Source organism: Leptodactylus fuscus, chromosome 1 (genome assembly GCF_031893055.1).
Source record: "Leptodactylus fuscus isolate aLepFus1 chromosome 1, aLepFus1.hap2, whole genome shotgun sequence".
Lineage (NCBI taxonomy): Eukaryota > Metazoa > Chordata > Amphibia > Anura > Leptodactylidae > Leptodactylus > Leptodactylus fuscus.
Window position 1 is genome coordinate 186,480,286 of NC_134265.1, and position 22,799 is coordinate 186,503,084.

A 22,799-nucleotide genomic window follows, 5' to 3' on the forward strand; every position below is an offset into this window, starting at 1 on the left:
GTGCCATTGTCTGACTGGGAATTCAAAGAATATATGGGGGTTATGTGCACCCACAATTTTTAATACTGGTATACAGTGCCATTGTCTGACTGGGAATTCAAAGAATATATGGGGGTTATGTGCACCCACAATTTTTACTACTGGTATACAGTGCCATTGTCTGACTGGGAATTCAAAGAATATATGGGGGTTACGTGCACCCACAATTTTTAATACTGGTATACAGTGCCATTGTCTGACTGGGAATTCAAAGAATATATGGGGGTTATGTGCACCCACAATTTTTAATACTGGTATATAGTGCCATTGTCTGACTGGGAATTCAAAGAATATATGGGGGTTACGTGCACCCACAATTTTTAATACTGCTATACAGTGCCATTGTCTGACTGGGAATTCAAAGAATATATGGGGGTTATGTGCACCCACAATTTTTAATACTGGTATATAGTGCCATTGTCTGACTGGGAATTCAAAGAATATATGGGGGTTACGTGCACCCACAATTTTTAATACTGCTATACAGTGCCATTGTCTGACTGGGAATTCAAAGAATATATGGGGGTTATGTGCACCCACAATTTTTAATACTGGTATACAGTGCCATTGTCTGACTGGGAATTCAAAGAATATATGGGGGTTATGTGCACCCACAATTTTTACTACTGGTATACAGTGCCATTGTCTGACTGGGAATTCAAAGAATATATGGGGGTTACGTGCACCCACAATTTTTAATACTGGTATACAGTGCCATTGTCTGACTGGGAATTCAAAGAATATATGGGGGTTATGTGCACCCACAATTTTTAATACTGGTATATAGTGCCATTGTCTGACTGGGAATTCAAAGAATATATGGGGGTTACGTGCACCCACAATTTTTAATACTGCTATACAGTGCCATTGTCTGACTGGGAATTCAAAGAATATATGGGGGTTACGTGCACCCACAATTTTTAATACTGGTATACAGTGCCATTGTCTGACTGGGAATTCAAAGAATATATGGGGGTTATGTGCACCCACAATTTTTAATACTGGTATATAGTGCCATTGTCTGACTGGGAATTCAAAGAATATATGGGGGTTACGTGCACCCACAATTTTTAATACTGCTATACAGTGCCATTGTCTGACTGGGAATTCAAAGAATATATGGGGGTTATGTGCACCCACAATTTTTAATACTGGTATATAGTGCCATTGTCTGACTGGGAATTCAAAGAATATATGGGGGTTACGTGCACCCACAATTTTTAATACTGCTATACAGTGCCATTGTCTGACTGGGAATTCAAAGAATATATGGGGGTTATGTGCACCCACAATTTTTAATACTGGTATACAGTGCCATTGTCTGACTGGGAATTCAAAGAATATATGGGGGTTATGTGCACCCACAATTTTTACTACTGGTATACAGTGCCATTGTCTGACTGGGAATTCAAAGAATATATGGGGGTTACGTGCACCCACAATTTTTAATACTGGTATACAGTGCCATTGTCTGACTGGGAATTCAAAGAATATATGGGGGTTATGTGCACCCACAATTTTTAATACTGGTATACAGTGCCATTGTCTGACTGGGAATTCAAAGAATATATGGGGGTTATGTGCACCCACAATTTTTACTACTGGTATACAGTGCCATTGTCTGACTGGGAATTCAAAGAATATATGGGGGTTACGTGCACCCACAATTTTTAATACTGGTATACAGTGCCATTGTCTGACTGGGAATTCAAAGAATATATGGGGGTTATGTGCACCCACAATTTTTAATACTGGTATATAGTGCCATTGTCTGACTGGGAATTCAAAGAATATATGGGGGTTACGTGCACCCACAATTTTTAATACTGCTATACAGTGCCATTGTCTGACTGGGAATTCAAAGAATATATGGGGGTTATGTGCACCCACAATTTTTACTACTGGTATACAGTGCCATTGTCTGACTGGGAATTCAAAGAATATATGGGGGTTACGTGCACCCACAATTTTTAATACTGCTATACAGTGCCATTGTCTGACTGGGAATTCAAAGAATATATGGGGGTTATGTGCACCCACAATTTTTAATACTGGTATACAGTGCCATTGTCTGACTGGGAATTCAAAGAATATATGGGGGTTACGTGCACCCACAATTTTTAATACTGGTATACAGTGCCATTGTCTCACTGGGAATTCCACAAATAATTTGGGGATTCATTCACCCTACATCTCAGGCTCTTGCCATATTCACCCAGGTTGTCAGTGCTGCACCAGCTCGTTCCCAGACAGCTCGGCCCGAAAAACGCGTTACCTATATAGAGGATTTGGACAATGAAGACAACATGTTCTAAATCTAATGTCTGCACCTTCTCCAGAATTAAAATAAAGGCAGCGTTTAACTTTCAAATAGCACTGCACAAAGGAAGAGCTTATCAGCTTGTCTCATGACATGCTACTGAAAAGTTTCATTTGTGTATCTTAATGTAAATATAGTTGTATAAGCTTTTTGGGTTTTAGGCACTGCCAAGTTATTTATTACCACCCACTCCCTTATAATGATGATGACGCCAAAGTCACTGTGGGTGTTCAGAGCTCACAGCTTTGGGTGACATTTGTCTTGCTCTCTGTCGGTACCAGCTGTCTTTTTGGATACCGTAAAGTTATGTTGACTTTATTAACAGCTATAGAAGCTTTAGCCAGGTTGTGACGGTGTGTAACCCTAACAACACTAAGTGGGATACACATTAATAGTCAGTCTATGTACGCTAAACGTATCACTGAAGTAATTTTTTTTCCCTCTCCCCTAATATAAGAAAGGAACAGACATTAGACCTAGACCGGGGTTCGAGGCTTGAAAAAATCCAGTATTATTTGTTCTTCATGATGTGAAATATGTGTTGAAAAGCAACCCAAGATGAAGTCAGCCATGTGTGCCAGTGTGTTACTTGGCATGCCTTTGCTGGCCCCAACTGTAAGGGTCACTCTCCATTTCCTCCATTTTCCACTCCCCTTCACACCATTTGTGGTGAAGCAATGGGATGCACTGAAGTGCACCCTCTAGCCTCGTGTGGGATAGGGACATCAGATGCCACTCCAACCCCCTCGTCTTCCTCCGCCAGCCAACGGTGCGAAGATGAGAGGAGTGTGCTCTGAATGTTTTCTGCCTAGCAGAGGCTAGTTCTCACTTACGAAAATGGCCCCACTTTGACCTGTATATCAGGCACAATGGTGTAGGTTTCAAAGAAACATGGCACCAACAAGTTGGAAAACGTGGGCCATGCGTGGACCGTGTTTGAGTCTGGCAAGCTCCAGATCTGCTACCAGGTTCCAGCCATTATCACAGGCGCAAAAATGCCAGGCCCCAGGTGTAGCAGGGAAAAAAAAATGCCATCTCAGCCAGGATGGCATCCCTGACCTCGGAGGCACTGTGCTGTCTGTCCCCCAAGCTGATCAGTTTCAGCACGGCCTACTGACATCTCCCCATGCCAGTGTTACAGTGTTTTCCGCTAGTAGCTGGGGTGGAGGTTGCAGCTTCGTAGGGTTTCAGTCTACTCCTGCCATGGCCTGGGAGAGGAGATAGGCCACCCCAGTTTGCACCCGGGGAACAGACTCCACCACATTCACCCTGCCTGTCATTAAAGATAAGCACTGCAGCATCCCTGACCACAGGCGCTTGTCCATGTGTCGGTGGTCAAGTGGACCTTGCAGCAAAGCGCAGAGCTCTGGGCCCGACTGATGTTATGGGACACATGCAGGCGCAAGGCAGAGACAGCACACCAAGAGAAGTAGTAACGGCTAGGCCCAGCATAGGGAGGTGCCCCAGCTGCCATCTGCTGACGGAAGGCCTGGGTCTCCAGAAGCATAAACAAACACCAACATCTCCAGGGCCAGCAGTTTATCGATGAGGCTGTTACAGGCTTGGGCATGGGGGTGGGTTGTATTGTACTTCTGCCTGCAATGAAAAGCTTGGGAAATGTGGAGTGGCTGGGAAGAGGCGCATGATGGTGCAGGCCAAAAGGGCGCATGAGGGTGAACTCCCCAATGTGTCAGAGATAGGTGTGTAGGTGTCCTTGCATCATATACTTGCACCATATTTGGCTTTGGAAGTTAATTTTGTGCCAAAAAGTGGTTAAGACAGCGATCCCTCAGCTACTCCCGTTACACTGTCTATTGAAGTTACCATCTGTGGAAGTGGACCACCATTTCTAAGATCCCAAAGGAAGCAGGCAAGAGATGTGCAGTTCAGAAAAAAAGATGAGAAAATAAGTTTAGGCTGTAGAGCACAGAGGGATCGGAGAGGACAGAGCTGGTGTCGGCCAGGTATTCCCACAACATGCGCCTATACTTGTCCCTCCTGGTGACACTAGGCCCCTGAGTGGCAGTAATTTGTCCAGGGGGGCCATTAACGTGTTCCAGACCTAGGAATAAGTCTTCCAACAGGGTAGAGTTTTGCATGCCTTTGCTTCTACCCACTGTTTTTGCTGCTTAGCTTCCCTCCACATCTACTCTGCTTTCACCCCTAAACATCACCCCAGTTTATGCCTTTGCTTCTACCCAGGTTTTTTGTTGATTTAGCTTCCCTCTACATCTACACTGCTTTAGCCCCTAGACATCACCCCTGTCCATGTGGGGTCGGTGGCCTCGTCATCCACCAACTCCTCTTCCAATTGCGCACTGCCCCCTTACTGCAAACCGCACATGACCACAGCTTGCCTTGATGGCAACTGTGTCTCATGATCCCCACTTAGGTCCAGACAAGTCGGTGGCGGGTCCAAAACCCCAAAATTGGAAGGAAATGGCAGATGCTGCAGTATTTCTAACACCTGTTCCTGGTGCTCGGGCCTGGTCTGTGTTGTACCCTGCACCCTGCTTAACGCATCTGCCATATCCGAAGTTGTGCTGAGCGCATGCTAATGTTTCGTGTCCAGTGCAATGGATGGGATGGGATTTCACATAAGTCTGCCACCCATGGCCACTCATGGTTGAGCAACTGAGGGAGTTGACTTTGACGAACCCGAGGGTTTTGGAGTTGGAACTACATCAAAGGTCTGTGCTGCTCACACACTCTGCTCAACACATGATATGTTTAGTGCCAGCAGTGTGGAGACGTCGCACAACAGCCGTTGTTCCAGCAGGTACAGGCGTTGTAGGAGTGCATAGAGGCTAGCAGCGGCAACTATACACTTTAAAAACTATCCGCACAAGCGCCACACTTTCACCAGTAGCTCAGGAACATTGGGGTACCTTTTTCAAAAGATTAGCAGCAATGAGTTAAAAACGTGGCCCAGGCATGGAATATGTTGCAGGCTGCCAAGCTACAGAGCCAATCCCAGGTTACGGCCATTATCACACATGACAACATGCCTGGGCCCAGGTGCAGTGGCAAAAACCACATTGCCGTCTCATCGAGGATGGCATGACTCACTTTGTAGGCAGTGTGCTGTCTGGCCCCCAAGCTGATGAGCTTCAGCACGGCCCGCTGACGTCTCCCCACACCAGTGTTGCAGCGTTTCCAGCTCGTAGCTGGGGTCAATTTAACAGCGGAGGAGGGTGGTGTTTCAGCCCTCCTCCCAGGAATGTTGTGTGGGGAGACAAGTCAGGCCACCACATTTTGCGACCCGGTCCACGCCTCAACTACATTCAACCACTGTGCCCAAATTGAAAGGTAGCGTCCCTGTCCGCATGCACTTGTCCATTCGTAACTGGTCACATGGAACTTTAGGGCTAAGCGCTGAATTTAGGGACCGCCTCATGTTTGGGGGAAAGTGCTGGTGTGGACGGCACAGTGCGGTGGCGCAGTAGACACTCTGCCCAAAAAGGGCAGAGTGTCCCCCAGCCGGGATTCCAACATCTCCTGGGCCAGATTTCTTGAGATGAGGCCGTTGAAGCCTTGGGCATGTGGGTGGGTTGCGCTGTACTTTAGCATGAAATGAAAGGCTTGGGAGATGGGGAGTTGCTGGGAAGAGGCGCATGATGGCGCGGGCAAAAGGAGAAATGGCAGGAAAAGGTGAGGATAAGGGTGAACTCCCCAAAGTGTCAGAGGCAGATGTGGAGGTGTCCTGGCTCCTGGTCTGGACTGCAGCGCCAGCCCTGTCAACAGTGGAAGAGGCAGTGGCCGCCAGGCCAAACGACGATTATCCTGCGCTTGCTCTCACCCCAGCCCAGGGCTTGCCTTCCAAATGATGGCACCCGCAAGAGGTGGTGAGATTCCTCTCCGCAGATCTCCAAACCATCTTGGACTTGCAAATTGCACTAAATTTGTCATGTAACTGACATGTATATGATGAGTCTATCCATTGTCTGTTCATTTTGGTGAAAGTCAGCCTGTCAGCTGACAGACAGCTGTGCTTGTCAGTGATGATGTCACCGGCTGCTTGTACCCCCAGTTTTTGCTGCTTAGCTTGCCTCCACATCCACACTGCTTTTGCCCCTACACATCACCCCTATCCATGCCTGTGCCTCTAGCCATAAGTCTGCCACCCATGGAAACTCATGGTGCAGAAAGTGAGGGAGCTGACTCTGAGGAACCCTTGGGTTTTGTAGCTGGTACTCCATCAAAGGTCTCTGCTGCTCACACACCCTGCTGAACATACGGTATCTAGGGTTAGAGCGTGTGGTGACCTCGCACAACAGTAGGTGCTTCAGGCAGATGTAGGCCTTGCTGGAGTGTATTGCGGCTAGCTCCAGGTACTGTAGACTTGGGAAAGTGGGTGTCCAAGTGCCGCACTTTCACCCTTAGCTCAGCTAATTTGGGGTATGTTTTTAAAAATCATTGCACCACTACATTGAACATGTGGGCCAGGCATGGAACGTGTTGGAGGCTGGCAAGCTCCAGAGCCCTCCAACAAGCTAAAAAACCTGGCCCCAGGGGCAGCGGGGATAAACAAATTGCCATCTCATCCAGGATGGCATCCCTGACCTCAGAGGCAGTGTGCTGTCCGTCTCCCAAGCTGATGAGCTTCAGCCCAGCCTGCTGACGTCTCCCCACACCAGTGTTGCAGCGTTTTCAGCTCGTAGCTGGGGTAAATCTAACAGCGGAGGAGGAGGAGGGTGGTGTTTCAGCCCTCCTCCCAGGAATGTTTTGTGGGGAAACAAGTCAGGAAAATTCTTGAAACGGGAGAGTTTTGCATCTTTGCCCTTGCTGCCTATGGACATCCCTTTGCCTCTAGCCACCATTTTCCCTGCTTTGCTTGCCTCCACATCCACACTGCTTTTGCCCCTAGACATCACCCCAGTCCATGCCTTAGCTTGTACCCCCAGTTTTTCCTGCTTAGCTTGCCTCCACATCCACACTGCTTTTGCCCCTAGACATCACCCCAGTCCATGCCTTAGCTTGTACCCCCAGTTTTTCCTGCTTAGCTTGCCTCCACATCCACACTGCTTTTGCCCCTAGACATCACCCCAGTCCATGCCTTAGCTTGTACCCCCAGTTTTTCCTGCTTAGCTTGCCTCCACATCCACACTGCTTTTGCCCCTAGACATCATCCCTATCCATGCCTCTTCCCCTAGCCATAACTCTGCCACCCCTGGAAACTCATGGTGCAGAAACTTTGGTTGCTGACTTTGAGGAACCCTTGGGTTTTGTAGATGGAACTCCATCAAAGGTCTGTGCAGCTCACACACCCTGCTCAAGATATGGTATTGTAGGGTTTCAGCGTGTGTGAATGACGGACAACAGCCTGTGTTTGGACAGATGTAGGCCTTGCTAGAGTGTTTTTAGGCTAGCAGCGACTCCTGTGCACTTGCAAAAGTGGGCGCACAAGCGCCGCATTTTCAACAGTAGCTTCGGTACATTTGGGTATGTTTTTAAAAAACTTTGCACCACTAGGTTAGACGTGGGCCAAACATGGAACGTGTTGGAGGCTGGCAAGCTCCAGAGCCGCTACCAGGTTCCAGCCATTATCACAGGCGTAAAAATGCCAGGCCCCAGGTGTAGCAGGGAAAAAAAAATGCCATCTCAGCCAGGATGGCATCCCTGACCTCGGAGGCACTGTGCTGTCTGTCCCCCAAGCTGATGAGCTTCAGCACCGCCTGCTGACGTCTCCCCACACCAGTGTTTTAGCGTTTGCCGCTAGTAGCTGTGGTGGAGGTTGCAGCGTCGTAGGGTTTCAGTCTACTCCTGCCATGAATTTTGGCCTGGGAGAGGAGATAGGCCACCCCAGTTTGCACCCGAGGAACAGACTCCACCACATTCACCCTGCCTGTCATTAAAGATAAGCACTGCAGCATCCCTGACCACAGGCGCTTGTCCAAGTGTCGGTGGTCAAGTGGACCTTGCAGCAAAGCGCGGAACTAAGGGCCCACCTGATGTTGAGTGACACGTGCTGGTGCAAGGCGGGGACGCCACACCGGGAGAAGTTGAGACGGCTAGGGACGGCATAGTGAGGTGCCACAGTTGCCATCAGGTCCGGGAAGGCGGGAGTTTCAACAAGCCGGAACGCCAACCTCTCCTGGGCCAGCAGTTTAGCGATGTTGGCGTTCTAGGCTTGCGTGGGTGGGTGGTTAGCGGTGTATTTCTGTCGGCGCTCCAATGTCTGAGAGATGGTGGGTTGTTGTAAAGAAGCGCCTGATGGTGCCTTTGATGGTGCAGGAGAAGGAGATAAGACAGAAACAGGGGAGGATGAGGGAGAAGTCAACAAAGTGGCGGAGGCAGATGAAGTGATGTCCTGGCTCGTCCTCTGGAGTGCATCGCCAGCACTGTGAGCAGAGGCAGTGGCATGAACGGCGGGCGACGTTTGTCCTGCCGTTGCTGCCTGCCACTGATTCCATTGCTTGGATTCCAAATGACGGTGCATTGAAGTGGTGGACAGGTTGCTCTTCTCAGGGCCCCTACTCGATTTCGAGAGGCAAATTGTGTAGACGACACTATATCTGTCCTCGGCGCATTCCTTGAAAAAACTCTACACCTTCAAGAAACGTGCCCTCGATGGGGGAGTTTTTCTGGGCTGGGTACAAAAGGGAACATCTTCGGACATTCCGGGTCTGGCCTGGCTTCGGCAAAGCAGCTGACCTCTGCCTCTGGACATGTCTCTGCCTCTAGCTACCCTTTTTGGTGCTGCACCTGCCTCAACATCCACACTACTTTCCCAGCTTGACATCTGCCTTGTCCAGGTGGGGTCGGTGTCCTCGTCGTCCACCACCTCCTCTTCCAACTCCTGTCTCGCCTCCTCCTCCTGCACAATGCGCATGTCAACTGGCTGCCCTGACAGCAACTGCGTCTCATCGTCGTCGATGAGGGTGGGTTGCTGGTCATCCGCCACCAAATCGACCGGAGATGGAATGGAGGAGACTCTAGTGTTTGAGCATCTGGACACAGATACTCGTCTGTTAGGTCCGTGGAATCGCGAAATGGAGGGGCAGGTTGCGGTACAGTCAAAGGAAGGGAGAACAGCTCTGGGGAGCAGGGACAGTTGGGGTTATTGTTCTGAGAAGATTGGGAATTTTGGGTGGAAGGAGGACAAGACTGTTGGGTAAGAGGAGGTAGAGGCTGACTGGCTGGTGGACAATGTGCTTTAAGCGTTATCCGACAGCCATTGCAAGACCTGTTCCTGGTTCTCGGGCCTACTAATCTTTGTACCATTCAGCCTAGTTAATGTGGAACTTTTGTGCAAAGCGCAGAACTTAGGGCCCGCCTGATGTTAAGGGACACACGCTGGTACAAGGCTCAACTCACCCTAAGTGCCAAAAACACTGCTGGTGCAAGGCTCTACTCATGCCAAGGGCCTCAATCTCTGCTGGTAGCTCAGCTTAAGGTCATGTAACTTTGTTTGGAAGGGCTCATGTTAAGGGCTAGAAAAGTGAATTTTGGAAGGTCTTACCACATCACACACACACACACACACACACACACTCAAAATGACAGTTAAGGGTGAGGGCTTTTGGAATTCCCATTGCCTATTCCATTTGTGGTTGTCATGGGGAACGTGATTTAAAGGGGTGGTTGTTACTGTTTGTTGAGCTTAAATTGGGGTTTGTGTCCATCCATTTGGGGAGTAAAGAAGGTTTCCAGGTATTTTCCCACTTTGATAGAGGTTTTTTTGAATGTGGAAAGTGTGTAGTTGTTAGGCAGTGATGTTGGGGTAATAGAGGGTCTTTGGTGTGTTAGATGCCCCCAGACATGCTTCCCCTGCTGTCCCAGTGTCATTCCAGAGGTGTTGGCATCATTTCCTGGGGTGTCATAGTGGACTTGGTGACCCTCCAGACACGGATTTGGGTTTCCCCCTTAACGAGTATCTGTTCCCCATAGACTATAATGGGGTTCGAAACCCGTTCGAACACACGAACATTGAGCGGCTGTTCGAATCGAATTTCGAACCTCGAACATTTTAGTGTTCGCTCATCTCTAGTAATAGTATATTTTCACTTAGGGATGTACTCACTTTTGTGCCTGTGTGTTTAGTGATTTTCAAGGCACAACACATTTACACTGTTGTTCAGTCTGCACACTGACTACTTTACATTGTATCAAAATGTCAGATCTTCAATGTTGTCCCATGAAAATGTAAAATGAAATCATTACAAAAATGCGAGGCAGGTACTTACTTTTGTGAGATACTGTATATGCTGTATAATTACTCTGTAAAGGCTGTAACAACCCAACAATATCCATTTGAATTGAGCCTTACCAGTGTGTTTTTTTTGTTTTTTGTGCGATTTATGGACTTTGTTTTTCCAGCATTCATGTGCAGCCAAAATAATATGTAACTTTTTTCTATTTCCGTGTAGTTTACTGTATATTTTCATCCGTGCATAGGGCGTCTTTTTTTGCTGGGCCAGATTTACTTTTTAGTTATATCATTCTGGGGAATGTTTATTGCTTTGATCACTTTTTATTCTAATTTTTATTAGAGGCAAAACAGCAAAAAAAAAATGGCGGTTTGGCACTTTTGATTTTTTTTTCTCACTACAACATTCACTCTACAGGAAAAAAATTATATAAGTTTGTAGACTGGCACATAGAAAAATAGCGCCTAGGTCAGCTTTGACCAAGGTGCCAAGGGTCTTAATGCCCAGCTGCTATTTCAGCTGTTCAACTCCTGAGCGGCTGTCATATTTAAATACCCAACATCCGTCGTGCTATATCATTCATGGGCTAATATAACCAACTATGAAGCACCAGTGAGGCTATGTGGCACAGAGGTTACCTAATACTGCAGACTTATTGGGGCACATTTATGAAGACTGGTGTTACTTCAAAGCCATCGAACCCACAGAGGGTACACAGATAGCACAGGTTTTAAAAAACAGCTGGCATAGAAGGCATAATAATTCTATCCATTGTTATAGGGATTACAGTGTTCACTGCTGCTTGGGCTTCTGTTTATCAGGCGTTGATGGAATAGCCTAACATTAACAATAGCCTCCATCAATGTTCATCAACAGATAATTCCTTTCACTATAGGTATTTCATATTAGTTAATGAACTGTATTAATATGTCGATAAATGGAATTGTGTCACTGGAATTTCCTAATGGCTGTTGTGCAATGGTGTAGAAAATAGCTATGGCAGTTTTCTGTGGCAGTTTTTGATGCCATTTTTAGAACCAAACCCATGTGTGGATTAAAAAAAAAGCGTTTCAGTCACTATTTTATGCCTTTCCTTCCTTTTGGATCCACTGCTGCTTTGACTCATAAAATGAGCAGCAAAAACTGCCATAATAATAAAAATTCATCATCATTACAGAAAAGTTACAATTTGTTTGTGCAAGCCCCCTTCTACGCAAAATTTGTGATGTTTTATCCATTTATGCAATTTTTTTTAAAAAGTGTGGCTCTTACAGTCTGCTAAATTTTCAGAAAACTGGTTTAAATAATGGATGCTGTGGACTTAAGATTCTATCATGTGAACATTGCAAAAGATACCAAACTTGTTGACCCTTTTCAGCCACAGCTATTTTTTTTCCTTGTTTTTACTCCCTTCCAAAAGCCTTAACTTTTTTTATCTTCTGGGTTATTTTCATATATACAAACACATACCTCCCAACTTTTGAACAACAGAAAGAGGGACAAAATGTGCACAGCATATTTAGCCCCGCCCACTTTTATGTTGACTCCGTCCATTCTCATTCATTTTTCATGTCCCCCAACACAGTATAATCCTCCTACAGTCACCCTTACATTATATGTGTTCACATTGTAATGTCCCCCTGCCAACTGCCCCACAGTATTAAGTCCCTCTCCTGGTGCCCCAGTTTAAACATGAAACTGGATCAGCTGGAGGGGGACATTAGCAATGGGGGTAGTTGGGGGGGCAATAAATAAATGGCAGATGAAGTGGGACATTAAACGGTGGGCAACTAGAAGCAGACATTAAACTGTAGGGGTAGCTGGAGGGTGACATTAAACTGGGGGCAACTAGAGGCAGACAGGTCCCCCTCCAGCTCCTCCCATGGTTTAATGCCCTCTCCAGTTGTCCCCCAGTTTAAGTGCCCCCTTTCTCTGCTCCATTTCCTGTCCCCTCCTCCATCTCTGACCCGAGTTTCATCTCCCCCCTCCATTTCTCCCTCAGTTTTATATCCCCTTTCATCTGCCCCCAATTTCATGTCCCCCATCCATCTCTTCCCCCAGTATAATGACAAACACACACAGACACACACACACACACACACAGACACTCTCTCTCTCCATCCTGCATCTCAGATCCCCCCTTCCCCCTCCCTTCTCAGTACCTTACATGGATCTCTTCTCTCTTCACTGCACGGGACACTGACACGCCCACCTAGTCACGTGACCGTGTGATGTCACACAAGGTCCTTGAACCATAGTATAGCGTTCCTCCGATCACTGCAGCCTCTTATCTGTTATAAGAGCAGGCGGTAATCTGAGGAATGATTGATCAGTAAATCATTAAAGGGACATAGTGGGACATGTAGGGAGCTGCGGGGGACAGCGGGACAGGGGTAGGAAAGCGTAAGTCTCCTGCAGAAATTGGGACGGTTGGGCCGTATGCAAACACAAAAATAAAAGGGATAGCACAAGCAACAGATGATAACTGAGTCACAATGCGGAAATCATGGCCAATACCATAGAAAATTGTTGCATTTAAAGTTCTATCCATTGACAACCTAGCAAAATAAAAGACTGCCATTAATAAAATGGTTAGAGATTGAATCGTTAAAATTCTGCAAAATGTTTAATTATTAGTATTTGCAAACATGTTCAACTTTTAATTGTTTACATTAGCCCAGCCCATAATTAAGTCTGGCATACTACATTAATTCCCACTATGCATGGTTTCAGCCCACAAATTTGGCTTTTGTTTTTGAAATATACCTATTTTTTGGATAAGAAAACAGGCTAATTTGATCTTTGACACAAAAGACAATATTGAAAACTCAGAAGCTTTTGTAATAGCAAGCTTATATGAGGGGATCACCATCTAGTGTCCTCCAGTGCACGGAAAAAACCCTTGACCTGGGGCAACAGCTAGTGCACAATGTTGTAAAATCCAGCGCTGGAAAGACACTTGTTTAAAACTTAGCTTTTAATTGTCCATAATAAAAACAGGATCCAAACAGTTGTGGTCCATCAATCACATCACAAAGAGCAGAAAAAAATTCCAATTAACCCCTTAGCGACCTTTGACGTACTATTACGTCATGGACGCGAGGTACTTCGCGCACCATGAAGTAATATTACGTCATGGTGATTCCGCCCGCTCACTAGCTGAGCGGGCGGAATCGGAACTGAGTGATAGCTGTTACTGACAGCTATCACCCTTTTCCATAACCTCCGGTCGGTACTTTTACCGATCGGAGGTTTTAACCCTTTGATTGCGATGGTCAAACATGACCACCGCAAACAAAGGGTGCCGCGATCTCCCCCCCCCCCCGCCAGCACCCCCCGGACCGAGATCGAGGGGTGCCGGTATCTGTAATACGTAGTCTGGGGTCTGGTTAGTGACCCCAGACAGCCCTGAGCACTCACTTACCTGGTGATGCTCCCGGCGTCTTCTGGAAGTGAGCTGTCCCGTCCGCACAGCTCACTTCCTGTGTCTAGAGTGAGACACGTGCAGGCTGTCACTGCAGCCTGTGTCTCAGTCTAGAGTAGAGAATCAGTGATGCAATCTTCACTGATCCATGTGTCCCATAGGGACACAAGAACAAGTAAAAAAAAAAGTGTAAAAAAAAAAAATAAAGTATTTGAAAACAATTAATAAAGTTATAAAGTCCCAAAAATCCCTTTTTTCTATAAAAAATGAATTATGTAAAAAAAACACAAAAAATTAATAAAAACAATACATATTTGGTATTGTCGCGTCCGTAACAACCTGTACAACAAAACTGAAACAATATTTAATGTACACAGTGAACGGCGGTAAAAAATAACGGAAAAAACCCGCCGGAAGTAGTGATTTTTCGCCATCTCACCTTACAAAATGTGCTATAAAAAGTGATCAAAAAGTCATATGCACCCCAAAATAGTACCAATAAAATGCACAGGTTGTCCCGCAAAAAATAAGCCCTCAACCAACACTGTCAAGCGAAAAATAAAAATGTTACGCCTCTCAGAAGATGGCGATGCAAAAATCACTGATTTATGTCCCCAAATGTGTTTTTGTTCTGCAGACTTAGTATCGCATAAAAAAATAACGTAAATGAGGTATCGCCGTAACCGTACCAACCCGCAGAATAAAGGTCACATGTTACTTATACTGTACGCTGCATGGCGAAAAATGTAAAAGGTAAAACTCAATACCAGAATTGATTTTTTCTCTTTTAAATCCAGCAAAAAAAGAGTTAATAAAATGTAATCAGTAAGTTTTAGGCACCCCAAGATGGTGTCATTACAAAATACATCGCATCCCGCAAACAACAAGCTCTTATATGGCCACGTCAGCAGAAAAATAAAGAAAATATAGCCTCTACCAATGTGAAGACAAAATCACGCAAAATCGCCAAATCATTAGAACACAACTGGGTGCGGCAGGCAGGGAATGTATAAGCTGTGCAAGCGAATATCAGGGGACACCCTATATTTACAGCTTATGAGGGAAAATATACCAGAAGTGACCCCCAAAGTGACCCCAGTGTGACTCCCCCAATCATAGGAGCTACTGGGGGTACAGTAGGGAATTTAGTGTCTGCAATGTTCTCCGCACCGCTTATATATTCCCTCTTCGCCATCCGCTGTGCAGTCACGTCCGGGATACTAATACTACACTACACCCCCTGATAAATTCTTTTAGGGGTGCAGTTTTCAAACTGCGGTCACTCCTTTGGGGAATCCACTTTTCTGGTACCTTACAGGCTCTACAAACATGACATGGCGTCTAGATACCAAACATCTGAATCTGTACTCCAAAAGCCGCATCGCGCTCCTTCCCTTCTGCCCCCTGCTGTGTGCCCAAACTGCAGTTTATGCCACATGTATGACACTGGTGTAACCGGGGTAATGTCATATGTGAGTATAAACTGATATTAGGGCACATATATGACACTGGTGTACCCCGGATAACGTACGTAATGTCATATGTGGGTATAAACTGATATTAGGGCCCAGCCAGACACAGAAGGGAAGAAGGTTATTTGGTTTTTGGAGCACAGACTTAGACGGTTTGGTTTTTGGATGCCATGGCACTTTTGCAGAGACTCTAAAATTTCCCCTACAAAATGGGGTCACTTCTTGGGGAATTCCACTTTACTGGCACCTCCAGGGCTCTGCAAAAACAACATGGCGCCCAGGAAGTCCCTCTAAATCTGTACCCCAAAAGCTAAAAAGCGCAGTGCTCCTTCCCTTCTGAGCCCTGCTGTGCGCCCAAGCAGCAGTTTATACCCACATATATAATTTTTTTGCCCCTCGGGAAGGCCCACTTAATAGTTTTAGGAGTGCAGGTCTCTGACAACACAAAGTGGGTGCAATGCATTGGATACCAAAATGGCATATTTCTTTAAAAATTTCAATTTTTGGGAAGCATTTTTAGTCTCAAAATCATAATACCACTTGATACATTCCTTGACGGGTGTAGTTTCTAAAATGGGGTCACTTTTGAGGGGTTTCTATTGTATTGATACTTTAGGGGCTCAGCAAATGCGACATGGCACCTCAAAACTATTCCAGCAATATATGCCCTCCAAAATCCAAATAGCGCTCTTTCCATTCTGAGCCACAACATGTACCCATACAGCAGATTATGATCCCATATGGGGTATTGCCGTGTTCAGGGGAAATTGTGTAACAAACTGTGGGGGGCTCTTAATTCTCTAACTACTTGCAAAAATTAAAAATATGGCGCTAAATGGATGATTTATTGGAAAAAAAGTAATTTTTCATTTTCACATCTCAATGGTAAAAAAATCTGTGAAACACCTGTAGGGTCCAAGTGCTCACTAAACCCCTTGATAAATTCCTTGAGGGGTCTAGTTTTCAAAATGGGGTCGTTTTGGGGGGGGGGGTTTCCACTGTTCAAGCACTTCAGGGGCTCTCCAAATGCAACATGGTGCCTGAAACAGATTTCAGCTAAATTTGCCCTCCAAAATCCCAATAGCGATCCTTCAGCTCTGGACTTTACAGTGTGCCCATACATCACTTTACATCCACATGTGGGGCATTTCTGTAGTTGGGGCAAAGTGCTTGACAATTTTTGGGGTGCATTTTCTTTTTTAACCCCTTGTGGAAATGCATAATTTGGGGTTAAAGCTACATTTTATAGCAAAAAATGTCACTTTTCCTTTTGTTGGGCCAATTCTGTTACACTCCTGTAGGGTCAAAGGGCTCACTAAACCCCTTGGTAAATTCCTTGAGGGGTATAGTTTCCAAAATGGGGTGACATTTTGGGGGTTTCCACTGTTTTGGCACCTTGGGGGCTTTGCAATCGGGACATGGTGCCTGAAAAATATTCTAGTAAAATCTGGCCTACAAAATCCAATTAGCGCTCCATCCGTTCTGAGAGCGACCGTGTGCCCGTACATTAGGGTACCAGCACATATGGGGTATTGTCGTGTTCGGGAGAAATTGTGTAACAAAATGTGGGGTGCAGTTTCTCCTTTAAACCTTAGTAAATGTGTAAATTCTAGGGCTAAATGAATATATTAGTGACAGAAATTGAAAAATGTAAATTTGACCTCCATTTTGTTTTAATTGTTGTGAAATGCTGAAAGGGTTAAGAAACTTTCTAACTGCTGTTTTAGATTCTTTCAGGAGTGCAGTTTTTAGAATGGGGTGACTTTTGGGGGGTTTTATTAGAGAGGCCTTTCAAGTTCCCTTCAGAACTGAACTGGTCCCTTGAAAAATGTGTTTTGGAAATTTTCTTGAAAATTTGGAAAATTACTGCTTGACTTGTAAGCCTTATAATATCTGAAAAAAATGAAAGGGTGCTTAAAATTTGATTGCTACATAAATCAGAGACATGGTTAATTATATTTATGAAAAAATTCGGGTAGTATGACTTTCTATTTGAAAGGCTTGCAATTTCAAAGTTTGAAAACTGCATTTTTTTCAAAATTTTCACCAAATTTCCTATTTTTTCATAATTAAAGACAAAACATATCAACGAAAATTTACTACTGACATGAAGTACAATGTGTTACGAAAAAAAAATCTCAGAATCACTTGTGTAAGTTAAAGCGTCTCAAAGTTATCGCCATTTAAAGTGACACATGTCAGATTTGAAAAAAGAGGCCTGGTCCTCAAGTCACTTTTGGGCTGTGTCTCTAAGGGGTTAAAATAGATCCATGAAACAAACATGCAAAAGAGGCTAGACTCTACATAAAAGCAGGTGGCAGCTTACATGTTTCGAAGCTCATGGCTTCTTACTTTATGGTGGCAGTCAGGAAAAATAACAAATGAATTGAGATTAATTTTATGGATTAAAGTTTTTTCAAAATAAATATGGGTCAAAAAGGCTACTATGTCTCATAACGGAGACGTTGCCACTATGAAGCAATCGTGAAGTATAGAGGGATGTATTAGACCATGTATGCTGCTAAGAAAAAGGGGTGTAATGTTCCCAGTCCCAAAGAGTATGACAATGACTAGGCCTGAAGGGGTAGAGGGTCCACAGTCAGCTGAAGAGGATGGGGCCGTGCAGACAGCTGCATCATGACAGTGAGTGGGGTAAGACTGATAACAACCTGCTGTCATGTTGGTAGAGTGAAGAGAGAACATTCTCCTGCTCATTGTAGTCCCCTTGAGCCATTAGCCAAATAGTCCCAAATTTTATAGGGTGTTCCAGTTCCGTGTTATTGATGACCTATTAGTGACCTGCATATCGGGTTTCAGATCACTGAAAGCTTGGGTACAGCTGACCAACATCCTCAGGCAGGGTCTAGTCAGCCATCGTAGTGCTAGGGACAACTTACATACCCCGTTTCCCTAGTAGTTCTAGCACCATTCAGTACCACGGTTGTCAAGCATTGACATAACTGTGACAGAGAGGTAATAACCTCTAAACAGCAGTCTGTGGATGGTTCACTCTTTGTTTTGGATGGAAATATTCTATCTTGACTTTATTCCCAGACACTCAGATTATTCTTATAGGTTTCAGGAAAATCAGGCATTGATCTACAGAGAGCTACCTTCTAAAAGATGGCGCTAGAGCAAGTTTTTATTTTACACTAAGGAGACTAAATAAATATGATATAATATTAAAATTTAAAAATACCATTGTCTTATTCACAGAATTAAAGTTTAACAGAATTACTAAATTTTAGTATTAATTAAGTAATTTTAAGATATAAACAATTACTACATACCACTACTAATGAGGAAAAAATAGAAAATACACTGTAATTCCTACTTGTAAATATAAATTATAAATTTGTATTGATGTGATGATAAAGGGAAGTTACACAAATTGCAAAAAAGAATTTAAAAATGTAAAAAAGCTTGGAGATGGTAACTGATGAGGAGAAAAGTACACAAATACAGCCAGCAAAAATGAACAATTACAGGAAACAAAAGGATAAATAACGACTAAAGATCTTTCATTACAGACGGCTAATTACCATGAATACTGGACTTAACTGTTCAGGCATATAATTAAAAACCTTAATTATAATGTCACCTTTGTCTCTCAGCTCCCAATGCCCACAAATGAATCCATTTACTGTAACTGCTGCTGATGAGAAGAAATTGATGGCAACCCCATTGAGGTGAGAAAGAGAGAGGAGAGCCCCGGTGAAGGAAACAGAATCCTTGGAGAGACAACATTGTCATTGTCGCACAGCTGGATGACATCTACATTCCGGTGTGTTGTAAATTCAAAACAGTTTTAATGAGACAAACAGTTTTGATTGATTTTTGTAGTTCCTTATTCATTTTGGGATTTTCAGTAGACCCACAATTGTTTGCATTTTTCTTACAGAGAATAAGTAAAACTGAAATGTCATTTATAGTTGTAAATTAAAATGTGCTATTGCAATTTTGTTTTAACCCATTACGAACACCGCTCCTGAAAAAAACAAACAGTTCTATCTATGTTATGCATTGGATGCTTAGATGAGGAATCAGTAGTCCGGCTACTTTCCTAGACCACTGATCACCCTGTTGTCCCTCCATTCTTCAGACCCCTGAGTATCTTAGATGGAGGCCAAGGGTAGATGTAAAGAATTTTTAAAAAACATTCATACTCTCCTTCCTTTATCTCTTTTGGACTTCCTCGCTGCATACAGTGCTCTATACACATACATACCTACAACATTTATTATTTGGTGTCAATACAACAATATTTATACCTATATAGGCAGCACGGTGGCTCAGAGGTTAGCACTGCAGCACTGGGGTCCTGAGTTCAAATCCTGCCAAGGACAACATCTGCAAAGAGATTGTATATTCTCCCCATGTTTGTGTGGGTTTCCTCCCACACTGCAAAGATATACTGTGTTGTTGCAAGGGTCCCACAGAGTTCCCTATTTGTTGTAATTTATTTTTATATAGCATATCTAATCAATTATAATATTTCATAAAGTATTTGAAGGACCAACCTCTTTATTTTTTTCTTTTGTAGAACATTTGCCCTGTGAATACATAGGCGTTTGTGGTTTGTTTGCTTTTTTTTTTTATGTTTTAACACCTTAACAAAAAAATCCAAAACTTTACAAAAGTTCTCAAAGACATCATATTTTGACACCCATAACTTTTATATTTCTCTCACTGGTTGGTGTGGTGGGATGTCGGGTTATTCACAGTAGGATAGGGTCCCAATCCATATAATACACGTCAAGAAGGATCCCACTGAGACTGAGTAGTCTGATTCAAGGTGCGTTTAACCCCTTCCCGCCGATGGCATTTTTTGATTTTCGTTTTTCGTTTTTGACTCCCCTCCTTCTAAACCCCATAACTTTTTTAATTCTCTGCTCCCAGAGCCATATGAGGTCTTAATTTTTGCGGTACAAATTTTTCTTCATGATGCTACCATTAATTATTCTATATAATGTACTGGGAAGCAGGAAAAAAATTCAGAATGGGGTGGATTTGAAGAAAAAATGCATTTCTGCGACTTTCTTACGGGCTTTGGTTTTACGGCGTTCACTGTGCAGCCAAAATGACATGTCCCCTATATTCTGCGTTTCGGTACGGTTCCAGGGATACCAAATTTATATGGTTTTATTTACATTTTGACCCCTAAAAAAAATTCCAAAACTGTGTTAAAAATTTTTTTTTCTAAAAGTCGCCATATTCCGACGGCCGTAACTTTTTTATACGTAAGTGTACGGGGATGTATAGGGCGTCTTTTTTTGCGGGGCTGGGTGTACTTTTTAGTTCTACCATTTTCGGGAAATGTTATTGCTTTGATCACTTTTTATTCAAATTTTTATCAGAATCAAAACAGTGAAAAAATGGCGGTTTGGCACTTTCGACTATTTTTCCCGCTATGGAGTTTACCAAACAGGAAAAATATTTTTATAGATTTGTAGAGCGGGCGATTTCGGACGCGGGGATACCTAACATGTATATGTTTCACAGTTTTTAACTACTTTTATATGTGTTCTAGGGAAAGGGGGGTGATTTGAACTTTTAATTCTTTTTATATTTTTTTTATATTTTTTTTAACTTTTTTTTTTATTTTTTTTTGCATTTATTAGACCCCCTAGGGGTGTTGAACCCCAGGGGGTCTGATCACTAATGCAATGCATTACAATGCTAATGCATTGCAAAAAAGTATCCTTTCTTTTGCAGGCTGCATAGACCAGCCTGCAAAAGAGAGGATTTGCAGACAAGCCTGGGAGCCGGAGGGGTTAATGCCTCCGATCGGTCCGGGGACCGATCGGAGGCATTAGAGCCGGTTGTCTACTGCTTAAAGCAGTAGACACCCGGCGGCTATGGCGGCCGCCCGGCTCCCGGGCGGTCGCCATAGTTACAGACCCGACATGCGCCGTACTATTACGGCGCATGTCGGGAAGGGGTTAATTAAAGGTGGAAAACACACAATGTATGGTGTAAGCGTAAACGTTTTCGGCCTAAATCGGCCTTCCTCAGACTCAAGTATGACTCTCACAATCTATTCGGGTATAGACCTGAATATACTCCGAGATAAGCACAGAACTGACACACCATGTGTTAAAGGGTTTGTGATCTTTGATGTCGGCATCCACGACATCAAAGGACGTCACTGAGGCACCCTCCTGCCAGCTAGTATCTACATTTATACTTCCCAATGAGCCAACATAAACCCACGGACAGAGCATCCATGCACTAACATACAGATTACCAGCACACAGGACGAGATCACAAACCCTTTAACACATGGTATGTCAGTTCTGTACTTATCTCTGAGTATATTCAGGTCTATACCCAAATAGGTTGTGAAATATGAAAGGTACAGGAAAAATACTTTTAGAAGATTGTAGACCAGGAATTTTCACACACAGGGATACCTAATGTGTATGAGTTTTCCCATGTTTCCAACACCTCAACCTCATTAATTAACTATTCTCTTGCTGCTATTGTCACAAGATATATATATATATATATATATATATATATATATATATATATATATATATATATGTTATATAAGATATCCTGATGTAAGAAAAACAGAATAAATACATACTGTATGCAGTATATGTTACTACACCTCTGAGTTATGGGCCTTGTAAGTTTATATGCAGCCCTACACAGAAATAAAATCCTGACCTCGTGATGTAGACAATCAAAATGTGTCTCTATGTAAATATATTGTAAATAGAAGTTACAGATGTGTCCACAATTTAATTTGGTTGTGGTCTCCATTTTCTTATGATACCAATTCAATACAAATAATGGGTAGGCACACATAAATATCACTTTGTGACACAGTATTGTAAAAACAATATTGTCTTGATAAGCTAATCATCTCATGTCATACATACAGCATCAGAGCAAGATGAAAGGTATGACGTGACTATCTGTCTCTAGAAAAACTGGCCTTAGCATTCAGGGGCAGTGCAGTTCAGTGATGACATAATCAAGAACATTTTCTTTGAGTATGCAAAACTAATGTCACAATAAGACATGAAATGCAAAGCTACTGTTATAACTAAAATGAATAATACACTGCATTGGTGATCTTTCAATAAAATATTACTGAGGAATTAGAAGGGTCTTAAGAGTCTACAACACCTTTATTCAAGTTTTATGCAAGTTCCAAAATAATTCCTATTTAAATGTTGAAAGTTCCACTTTATGAGCATTTGCTTCCCATTAACCTCTATTTGGCAAACTCTCTCTATAGCATCAGGCAAAAATGTTTCCCATGAGAATGAATGAATTTGAAAAGGAATGACCTGGACAAAGCATTTACTGTGAGGAGCACACTTTGTGGAATGGGATGGCTGCCAGATGTACCCTCTTCTGCTGCACTTGTCCACACACAC